Source organism: Erpetoichthys calabaricus, chromosome 8, assembly GCF_900747795.2.
Source record: "Erpetoichthys calabaricus chromosome 8, fErpCal1.3, whole genome shotgun sequence".
NCBI lineage: Eukaryota > Metazoa > Chordata > Cladistia > Polypteriformes > Polypteridae > Erpetoichthys > Erpetoichthys calabaricus.
In genome coordinates, this window is record NC_041401.2 from 38,557,604 (window position 1) to 38,569,707 (window position 12,104).

General features: G+C 38.8%; 1 protein-coding gene across 2 annotated transcripts in view; it reads right to left on the minus strand.

Annotated features, from left to right (window-relative positions):
- The window catches only part of mylka (myosin, light chain kinase a), a 260,728-nt gene that overhangs the window by 167,299 nt on the left and 81,325 nt on the right, over positions 1–12,104 (minus strand). The gene's annotated exons all lie outside the window — the stretch shown is intronic.

The following is a 12,104-nucleotide window of genomic DNA, read 5'->3' on the forward strand; positions in this document are numbered from 1 at the left end:
TATTGCACCAAAGTAGCACAACAAACATGTTGTAATAATAATTTAATTTAAATTCATTATTTAAACATAATGGAAATACAGAACTAGAAGTTATGTACCAATGGTCACAAACTACCTATTGCCTCTGTAATATTCTGAACCCCTGGGAGATGTAAATATCATTGGCATCTGTAATTTTACAGATAAAAATGTTTGAGGCTGTTGACTATGTCAGCAATTTGTATAAACTGGCACTGTTTGATGAAATTCTATTCATTCTACAACAAAGAAAAACTAATAATAGATGACATTTTTCTTGTTATTGAGGTTTGCACAAATTTGTATCAATCATTACATTTTTCGGTAATAGCTGGACTAGTATTAAAACATATCTTGGGTAATTTGATATCTAGTATATTTTTACCCTTGAATTAAAAAATTAAAATTTACAACAAAAAATATAATAAAATAAAGTAACCTGCAACTTCAGCAACTGTACTTTTGTGATGAATCATGCTGATGAAGGAGACATACCTGTAATAAAATACTAAATGGCTGACAGTGTAGCGGGAACTTCATCTGTACTTAAAATGTCATTTTTCAGTATTACCGTATACATACAATATAATTAAACCAAAGCAAAGTGTTGAGCAAAAAACCACCGGCAGACAATATGCACATATCTATAGGTCAGGTCAGGTTGGGGAGCATACACTGGCACAGTGCGTTGCTGCACCCACCACACAACAAAACAGCTCAGGATCCTGGATGGCAACCCCCCCAAGCAGACACGCAGTCCAGTCCCACCCTCCAGAAATGACCATCTGTCTCCCGCAACTAGGTGTTACGTGGGCGTCCCCTTGGTCTGGTCCAGCCACTCAGGTCCTCAACAATGAGGATCCTGCAAGCCGGATCACCCTCACGGAATTGTGCCACATGGCAGTAGTGCCATAATTATTATTATTATGGCAGTTATATCTACAGTATTTTTTATATATTGTAAGGTTTCTAAACTCTTTTGGGACTAGTGAATCTGCAAAAGATAAAAATACTACACTTCCCTCTAGAAAGCCAACTTTTGCACAGATGTATGAAAAACTGAAATAAAATTCCAAAAAATAAAGGATATAAAATTCTAGAATTCTGGCTTCATACAGAGCAGGAAAGTTTCAGACAAAAACTGGAAGCAACTTTTAAATAATAAAAAAAAAAAAAAAACATAAAAAGATGTGGATGAAGTGGATGAGTCAAGAGATAAAGTACAAAAAAAAGAAAAACATTAATGAAGCCTGCACTAATAAAACATATAAAGCAGCCATACCACATGCACTTCAGAACAGGTCACCCACCTGAAGCTAAGCATGTTCAGGCCCATCCAGAACTTCGATGGGAGACCACCAAAGACAGGGTTGGGCAATGTCGGTCCTGGAGAGCTGCAGTGGCTGCAGGTTTTTGTTCCAACCCAGTTTCTTAATGAGGAGTCATTTATTGCCGATGAAGCACTTATTGCTCAAGTCACATTTTACTGCTTCATTTTAGCAGTGTCGCTTGTTAAGGTTCCCCATTCATCATGTATTATTTGGTTTAATAAAATACTTAAGAGGAAAATGTGACAGACTGAAAATCACTCATCCCTTTTAGGCTTCAGATCATTTGGATGATATCTTTGGAAAGTAAAAACATCTACGATATAAGATCCTGACATTGCAGAGTTATAAACACTAATAAACCAAAAAAGTTAAAAGCCTGAGACTGGCAAAGATTAGTTTCTAATTAAGCAGTTGGGTTGGAACGAAAAACTGCAGCCACTGTGGCCCTTCAGGACCAACATTGCCCACCCAAATCTAGAAAAAGCCTGGGTTGCTGCTGGAAGAGGTTTTGGTGAGGCCACCAGGGTGTGTTCACCTTGTGTTCTGAATGTGGATCCCAATGCCCCAATGCAGTGACGGGAACACTGTGCTGTAAAAATAGCGCTGTCCCTCAAATGAGACATACTGTAAAAACTCTGTGGTCAAAGAAGATCCCAGGGCATCCTTTATAAACAGCAGGGTGCATTCCAATGTCCAAGTTAATTTGCCCACCACTGTCTAGTCATTCTAGCCTAATAATTCCTTGTCACTAATTGTCTCTCTCCTTCTCTCACCACTTCACTACCTAATAGCTAATGTGTAGTGAGCATACTGGTAGAAAAATGACTGCCAACACATCATCCAGGTGGATGCTACACTAATACTACTATTATTGTTATTATAGAAAAAGAACTTTACCCACAGTTAACAGTCAATATTAATGAGATTCCAAACAATCTGGAGACTAAAAAGGCTAAACACAAATCAATGAATTAAACAGAATACTCAACAATGCTTTTAGAAACTTTTGTCTCTGTATGTAAAGTGCATTACTGAGAAATCATTACATGGTCAGACTTTGCTTCAGAATTTGTGACATTATGTAAATAAAATGTCATCAGTAAGATGCTTGTTACATTAAGTATGTTACAGAGGTGTCTATTGATATCGCATAACTTTTTTCAATATACTATAACTATATTATTTTTTACCCTTAGTAAGTGGGATGTACATGTCCAAGAAAATGTATACTTTGGTGACCATTGCTTCCAAAAACAAGATTCCAGGGGTGGATTACTTATTTTCCATGCTTATATTTACCCTCTTCATAAGCTTTCAGCCTTTTTAGTAAGTGCGCTCAGTTTGCCTGCCTGTGTAATATGTTCTAGAGGGAACAGGTTTATATATTCAATGATGTTATCTAATCATTGGGAAAGGGGAGGGGGGTACAAATCAAACCCAGACATTGTCAGCATGCATTCACTGACTAAAATGTTGCTATTGTATAGTTGGTTTTATAGTACATAACAGAAACCAGCCAGAGCATGCACCATCTGAAAAGGTGCAGTATGCCATCATTATACACATTAGGTGAGTGTCCGTTTTATGGATTGTGCTGCCGTGATGCTTTTACACCAAAATACCAAGAATAAACAGTACAGTAATCCCTCCTCCATCGCGGGGGTTGCGTTCCAGAGCCACCCGCGAAATAAGAAAATCCACAAAGTAGAAACCATATGTTTATATGGTTATTTTTATATTGTCATGCTTGGGTCACAGATTTGCGCAGAAACACAGGAGGTTGTAGAGAGACAGGAACGTTATTCAAACACTGCAAACAAACATTTGTCTCTTTTTCAAAAGTTTAAACTGTGCTCCATGACAAGACAGAGATGACAGTTCTGTCTCACAATTAAAAGAATGCAAACATATCTTCCTCTTCAAAGGAGTGCACATCAGGAGCACAGGCTGTCAGAAACAGAGAGGAAAGCAAACAAATCAATAGGGCTGTTTGGCTTTTAAGTATGCGAAGCACGCCGGTACAAAGCTGTTGAAGGCGGCAGCTCACACCCCCTCCGTCAGGAGCAGGGTGAGAGAGAGAGAGAGAGAGAGAGACAGAGAAAAACAAAACAGTGAAAAATCAATACGTGCCCTTTGAGCTTTTAAGTATGTGAAGCACCGTGCAGCATGTCGCTTCACGAAGCAGCTGCACACAGAAGGTAGCAACGTGAAGATAATCTTTCAGCATTTTTAGACGAGCGTCCATATCGTCTAGGTGTGCGAACAGCCCCCCTGCTCACACCCCCTACATCAGGATCAGAGAAAGTCAGCGCAAGAGAGACAGAGAAAAGTAAGCTGGGTAGCTTCTCAGCCATCTGCCAATAGCGTCCCTTGTATGAAATCAACTGGGCAAACCAACTGAGGAAGCATGTACCAGAAATTAAAAGACCCATTGTCCTCAGAAATCCGCGAACCAGCAAAAAAATCCGCGATATATATTTAAATATGCTTACATATAAAATCCGCGATAGAGTGAAGCCGCGAAAGGCGAAGCACGATATAGCGAGGGATCACTGTACTCTTTTTCTTAGAGTACAAGAGAGATGCACACGATGGTTCAGTTTTTACGCTTTGTCTGCATTTCTTCAAAGTCCACATTCGCAACATCAGGTACAAGATAGGAATGACACCAGTACATAACAGGGTACACTCTCACTTATAATGGGCCTGATTCACCAATTAACCTAATAAGTAGCATTTTAGTAGATCCGAGGAAGAGTACAGCACCTGGAAACCCACACATGTGGACCCAATGTACAGTAAATGGGTCAGGATTCACAGAAGGTCTTCTCTATCAATGAGACTGTTCCACCATACTATCCATTTTATTTATTGTTTAAATGAAGTTTCTGTCAGAATTACCAAATTTTTCACCAATACCTCTTTGAAATCGACAGAGCACCTCTGAGAGTATAAAATAGAAAGTACTACTATAAGTGTCTGAGGCAGTGTGTGGATATTTACATTCAATAATATAAACAACACCACAAATTTATGGATGACAGTTTTTCATGGTGAAAAGTATACATTGGAATAAATCACACTTACTAGGGCTGAGAGGTTGCCTTGGAGGAAGTCTAGTCATGGAGTAGTGAGGTGAAGCACACAGCCAGTCTCCTTTTAACACTAGAATCCCTGAAGCCTATGAATAAAAAACAGTCATAAAGCTGGGCCCACCTTAAATTCCTTCACACATCTTCATCAGCGTCTTTCCTTTGCAAATGTGTCAATCAGCATGAGCAGCAGCAAGCAGCCTGCTATCCCACCCCCCACCGACAGACCTGAAGTTCTCTCAGCTCAAGTCTGTTTATTGGGGTGTGTGGTGCCTGGAGTTGTATAGAGTAAATAATGTATCGTAATTTGGAATACAAACATTTCATTCATGCGTGTTCTGTGTTTACAACGATCTGGATAAATGTAAGATGACAGGAAATGCGAGGCAAGAAATTTCGAACACATAACTAAAACAAACTTTTTTCATGTTATAGTAAAAATTGATAAAATGTGGATGTGAAATGTATAATATGTTGTGACCGCTGCAGCAGAGGGAGTCGACCACCCTTCAGAAACCCCTCTTAAAACAGTGTTTCAAAATGAAATAAACACACCCTTCAGCTCCTCTTTGCAGGATAAGCAGCAGACATGCTGACTTGCCACACAACACGCTCCTCTCGCGGGGCTTCACACATATAAAAGACTGAGCCGTGGACGTCCTGTGTTCTCACTGTCCAGTCTCTCTACCCCCAGACTCCTTCTGCTCCAGTCGCTGCTTCTGGGCCGCTGTACCCCCTTGATGAAGAAGTCTTCCCCACATTTTTCATTTTGAGTAGTGAGCTGCTATTATTACTATTATATAATAAAGACGTACATTTGACTTGAGTCTGAAACACTCAGAAATTTTTGCTACTTGTAAAGGTTACCTTTTTTTTTTATTCAGACTTATTCTCTTAGTCACGTTTACGTGGTACAATGAACTTGCCTCTCCCTCTCTGAGTTGATGGCGTTTATCTCCATTCTTTTTACAAGAGCAGCGATGACCATAGTTGGTGTTGTGGTTGATGCCTGATCAGAACTATTTTCAAAGATACAGTGACTGCTATCAGCTATCATGCAGTATTTTCACTTTGACAACAAAGACACCCATGCAGAACGCGTGCAAAACGGACAGATCTGCATGTGCAGTGCTATTCCTTATTTAGGAAGAGACCCCAGTCGTCCCATGGGAGAAAGACTTTCCGAGCCTGTGGTCATACAGTTCTGCCTTTGTCCAGACAACTTCTTCACGTCGCTTTTGCTGGCTAATAAACTGCTGCACTGCAACACAACTCTGCTTGGCACCATAAAGTGGGATGAGAACTTCCACCTACAGCTAATGTCACTTCTGCACACATGTAATTCTCCATGCCAGTGTTTAGATCTGGCAGTGCCATACTGACGGTGTATGCGCCCAAATAGAAGAAGTCTGTCTGCATTCCCAGTACCACGCAATGTAATGTGAAGACTGGGCAAGATCCAAATGACAAAGCGTTTTCAAATAATTGCGTTTTCATGCATGGATGTGTGTGTGCGCAAGACAGAGGCAGAGACAGATTTGATATCATTCAAGTGGTTACAAGTGGTATAACGAAACAAGTGTACTTTTTTTAAAGAATAAAACTGAATTAATCAAATTCAAGTAACAAGATGCCAAGAAGACATGATTCACCAGCGTTTGTGTGTCTGCTTATATCCCTTCAGCGATATCTTTTACAAGTAGCAAAACTTTACACCGGCTGTTACAGACTCAAAGCAAATCTGTATTTTTATTATATAATAGTAATAACAGCAGCTCATTACTCAAAATGGTAAATGTGGGGAAGACCCGGGATCAAACCCGCAACCTCAATCTAGAAGCAGCTGCTCTTACCTCTATACACTAGCTGTGTAATCGATATTTGGGCTTCGATTTTTACTCATTGGCAGCAACACGTAAACTGAATATTTTCTTTTTCTTTGGTTATATTCTTAAATAAAGGTGCACTTGTTTTGTTATACCTTTTTGAAAGTGTTTATTTGTTGTTTGGACTTCAGTCTTTACACCTTATACACGTCACATAAGCACTTTGTCATTATTATAACATGAAAAATGTTTCTGTTTTAGTCATGTGTTCAACACTTCTTGCCTCGCATTTCCTGGCATCCTACATTTATCCAGATCATTGTAGACACAGAATACATATGTATTCCAAATAACGATACAGTATATTATTTACCCTATACAATTCAGGCACTTCACACCCAGATAAACAGACTTGAGATGGGAGAACTTCAACTGTGTCGGTGAGGGATGGGATAGCAGACTGCTTCTGCTGATTGACACATTTGCAAAATAAAGACGCTAATGGACAGGTGTGCAGGAATTTAAGGTGGCCCAGCATTACGACTTCTTTAGTACGCTTCAAGGATTCTAGTGTTAAAATGGTTGAATCCCACAAAAAAGTTTTTTGTTTTACTTCTAAAATGACATGGATACGCTGTTCGGCAATATGTGTGCAATAAAAAGAGACAGATCAATACTCAACAACAACCTTATCTTGATAAATGGACTTATTCGGCAAATTTAATGCTTTTGTTTTCACATTTGCACCCCAGTACCCTTCACCTTCATTTTAAAGCTCAAGGGCTAGCTAGATATTTTTTTTTTTTTTTTTTTAATGCTACACTTTAGAGCACATGACACATTAATATATACCATGATCATGAAGAAATAACTTTGACCTGGGGGAAAAATACAAAACTTAACCTTTAAGGTCTTTAATACCATTCTTCCTGACTCAGTATGACATACCTGACTGTGATACAGAAGAAGTCCTTGAAGGATAGGGTTGGACTCATCATCCATGACAGATGCATCCATTAGAATAATGTCGTTACTGTTTTATGGGTTTATTTAGCCAATATTCTGAGCATATGAGCCAGCAAGGCACCATCTGGTAAAACATTGATAGAGTAGAATGTTTCTTCCCAAGTCAACAGAACATGTGGCCTCAAATCAGATAACTGAAAATGTTAATGTGTTAATAAATGTAGATTTTTAAGGAGTTATACAATTGCACCGAATTATTTTAAAAGGCCCAAAAGAAAACCAGCTATACAGTACAAATGGGTTACTGGACAGGCAACAGCAGTTTAGATGGGGTAGAGAATGTTTCACTAATAAGTACAAGGTTTATGAATAAGCAACAAAAGCATTTAATTTCAACAGAGTAAACTTTATTATTTACTTAGACTCTTCACATGAAACTACGCATGGAACTAATCCTCAAATCACAAGAGGCATGCATTCATGGTACACTGTGCAGAACTGATTTAAATGTTGCCAAAAGGGTATGTTGCAGAGAATTTTTTGACTTTGAACTTTTTCATCTTTAGCATATTAAAAGGTGATATTAAAGGAGTGTATACATTTTCTACAAATGTTAGGAAGTATTTTTTAAAAAGTACCTGTCAATACATGAAACAAGTTTACTAAGTAGTATGGATTAAAGTAGAATCCAGGAGAGATTAAATTCTTAATAAGACAATATTTTAGAAATGGTACCTGGTGCTTGTGTTTACATATTAATACAGCTAGTTTCAGAACACCATGCTGAGCATCCTTTTGTATAAGCATCATCATATTTTACAGGACTGATATTTGTAACATCCTCCTTGATGGTCTCTGTGCTAAAAAGCCAACTGTAGAGTACAATGCATTCAGAGTTTCAGTAAAACAAACATGTCACTTCACATCATAAAAGCCTGCAGCATTATCAATGTGCTTGTCCAAAAAACAAACAATGAATTGTAAAATACTATTTCTGGTTATGAGGCTAAAATATATTAAAGTCTCTGTCGTATATTTTTTATGCACTCATTTATGTGTAAGAAAGTATAATGTTCAACACAGGTATTCACAAAAGTGAAAACAACTCTCTATTTTATGCTCAGATTATATGTGCCTTAACAGACAAGAAATGTTTATTATTGAACTAGTTGCATTTATGCTGCTTTTAAAGAGTCTGAAAATGGGAATCTAGTTTGCTTTTAACTAGCAAGTCCGACACGCACATTCCACAGCACATACTTGAGATATCAGTTGTTTATAAAACCATGTCGGAGCAAACTACCTCAACTTGACATTTTGTTCACTCTACTTAGAATACCAGAATTTGCCCTTAGTTATATTTTTACAGCACCAATCATAGGCAAATAACCACTAAATATTTAATATGTAACTTCTATGTCTTGAACTACCAAGTAAATGAAGATAACATGGCCAAGGAAAGTTAATGGAGCTTGGGTTGACCAGTCCAGATCAAGAAAGTGCCATTGTGGCTGAAACTTTTCAGTTTGACACAGTTGTATATTCACTAATCAGTCTAATGACTGCTTTAAAATTCCTAGCTTGACTGGACAATTTGCTTACATATTCTGCAATTAGTCTTGGGATGTATAATTTCTTATTTCTGCAGGTTTGGCTTTCTAAGAATGAAACATGCCACATTCACATAATCTCATTAATGCATGTCCCCCCACTTTACACCTCACCCCGGTCTAAAAATTTGTTGTAGAACATGACAAACATTCTATTTTACTGTACATGAAAAAAGCACATAAGATGTCCTACAGTAAATGTATAATTCACAAATATGCAAATAATATAATGTAACAGCAGCAGCATTTGTATTACTTTACATTTGCTTTTACAAATATATGCTCACCAATAACACATTTCCTTTAAAGTAAATTTGCCTGTTATTTCTTCTTTGAATATTACTACATTTATACTGCTTACTTACAGTGCAAAGTAAAGCCTAACAATTTCCAGCAACTTTGGATTCTCTTCTCCTTGCTTGCACTGCAACATCTTTTCCATCCACAAGATAGAGAAATGAACCATGAGACAAATCAAACTTGTGCACACTTAACACTAGAATCCCTAAAGCCTACGAAAAAAAAAAATACAGGTGTTCCCTATCCCGTACGTATAACCCATTAGCTTCTAAGGCACATGCAAGGTACAATTAGACTAAAAATTCGGCAGCGACAGTTCAGGGTTCGTTAATTACTATAATGCAAGGGATGGCAGGCAGTCCAACCCAGCTGGGACACCCAACAGACAGAAGGATGGGGTAAGGTAGCTTCTTTAGGACTCTGCCCCTTTTCAGAATTCTAGAAAGCAGCTCCCCTGTGTGCAGCGGTGTCCAGGATTCCCATAGGGTATCATGGGACTTGGAGTTCTTTATCTCAGCCCTGTTGGGTACTGTTGAGTGCTGCCAGGAGGTGCTGCAAAAACTGAGGAGCCATATAGCAAGGGGTTTCCACCTTATTTGGAAGTGCTTACAGACTACGTGGGCAGAAGAGCAAAAGCACTTCTGGGTTGGACAATATAAGGGGACTTGCTGGTTGTGGAGGTGGGGAACATTTTGAGAAGATTTTCCCATGCAATAAAAAGATTCTTTGGTCCTTTTAACTTGAGCACTGTGTCTATTGTGTTGGGTTTGGGGCACTGGAACACACTCAGGTGTTCACAAGTGGCACAGTAGTTAAGATTCTGTCTGTCTGCTGCTAGGGACCTGTATTAATACATTTCTTGTGGTTACACCCCAACATGACAGCGGTGCGGCACGAGCGACCCCATCAGAAAACACTTGCCAGTCCAATATGGGGAATACAAAGAACAGACAGACAGACAACATATTGAAGAGCCAGGCACTCAACATCATCAGCGTTAGAGCCAAAATGGGAAGCAACAGCACCTACTGGGAGAAAGAAGCTCCAGATAATGGCATCCTGGAAGAGGTACGTGCCAGGGACAGGATCAAAAGGTCTCAAGATTTTGCATAGTGTGTCCGGTTATTCTTCCTCTAAGTAGTATGAGCACAGGAGACCCCTCAGGAAGCAAGCTATGCAACCGAAGGCGATGGCGACTCCGAATGGCACAGTGGGCGCAACAAAGCCTGAGGAGCTGTATGGCATGGGGTTTCCACCTTACCCAGAAGTGCTTACAGACCAGATGGGCAGAAGAACAGAAGCACTCCCAGGTGGCCAATAGAAGAGGACATGCCGGCCTCAGACAAGCGAGCCAAAGTCAGGTGGAAGGTGGACAAAGCTTGCTCGGAGGAGGTGGTGGCAGCAAAGACCAAGAGACACCAAGAGAGTTTTCCATGCAATAAAAAAGACTCTTTGGTGATTTTAACTTGGGCCCTGTGTCTGTTGTGTTCATTTTGACAAGCTGGAGCACCTCCTGGTGTCCACATTATGTACGACTTTGTAAGAGTTAGGACACAACACTTCGTTGTCACTTTAGTGACAATCGACACACTTAGATAGCATTCATATCTGTTCACAATTGTTGTACACTACGGGCCTCATGTATAACGCCGTGTGTAGAATTCTCACTAAAACATGGCATATGGACAAAAACAGAAATGTGCGTACACACTGTAAGAGTTAAATTTGAACCCTGCTCCAGTGTGTACCTGGTATGTGTCTGAGTCTCATATCCTTCTGAGCTTATGCTTAAAAGCTGACACTGTTATTTTTATTCACTATGATAAAATGTGTTTCCGGTTTTGTTTCAAGCTGGATCATAATTATATTATATATATATATATATATATATATATAGGCAGTTTTTCTTTTCTTGAAATTCACACTACTCCTCAACACAAAAATGAAAAACATACATTCAAAAAGTCACATACATCCTAAACAAACAGGACTATCAATCAAATTGTGGTCATCTAAGGTATCAAAATCTGCCATATCCTGTTAGCAACTAGGTGTAACCAATCATGTTAAAAGTTTTCTGAATTTGTAAAGAATTCCTTTTAAAGAATAGTGACCTAAATCAATGAATTGTATAAATATAGTGCTAAGTACATTTTTTCCTTTGTAGCAATGTGACTAGCATGTGGCTAACATGTAATACACTTGTTACCTCTTCGAAGATTTAGATAAAGAATAACGGATTGACGCTTTCTCCTGCCTGTGTTTTATCGGGGCATTCCAGTGGGGGGGTGTCTGTGTGTATTAAATTTTCTTCCACAACACAAAAAAATCCAGATGCATAAATCTGTGCGTACACCAACTTCCACGTTCTTCCGCCACATAAATTCCAGTCAGCATTAAATGTAATGCTCATGCACGTGCCTGCCGCCCCAGCCAGCCTCCTCCCAGAGTTACGCCTCTTTGAATATGCAAATCAATAAAAGTAGCCTCTGAAGTTCAGCATTCTGCGAAAAGAATGGCAAATGCACTGGGGAAAAAAAAAATTTCAGCGAATACCAAGTGGAGACAAGGAAAAAAAAAAAACATACTACTTGTTGGTTTAAGCAGTGGTATAAACAACAAAAGAAAGTTCATCAAGTGACATAGAGTGGTGGAGAAACTCAAAAGTTCAAGTTCAGAAAGTTGCACAGTGCCCGAAAATAAAAAGGAAGTAGTCAGATATCAAAGTTGCCGTGAAAAGGTGAGTCTTAGCCCACCGTCTGAGTATCATATGGAAGCATATTAGGGTACAGAGGAAAAAAAAAAAAAACAGGGACAAGGTGGGGGAAAAAAAGGTTGAAATTTCCACTTTAATCACAGTTTATTTTGTCATTAAAGTAAAATATTATAAACTTTATCTTAAAATTGTTTACTGGTTTCTCAAATTCAATTGTAAATAAAGCAGTATATTAAACACTATGT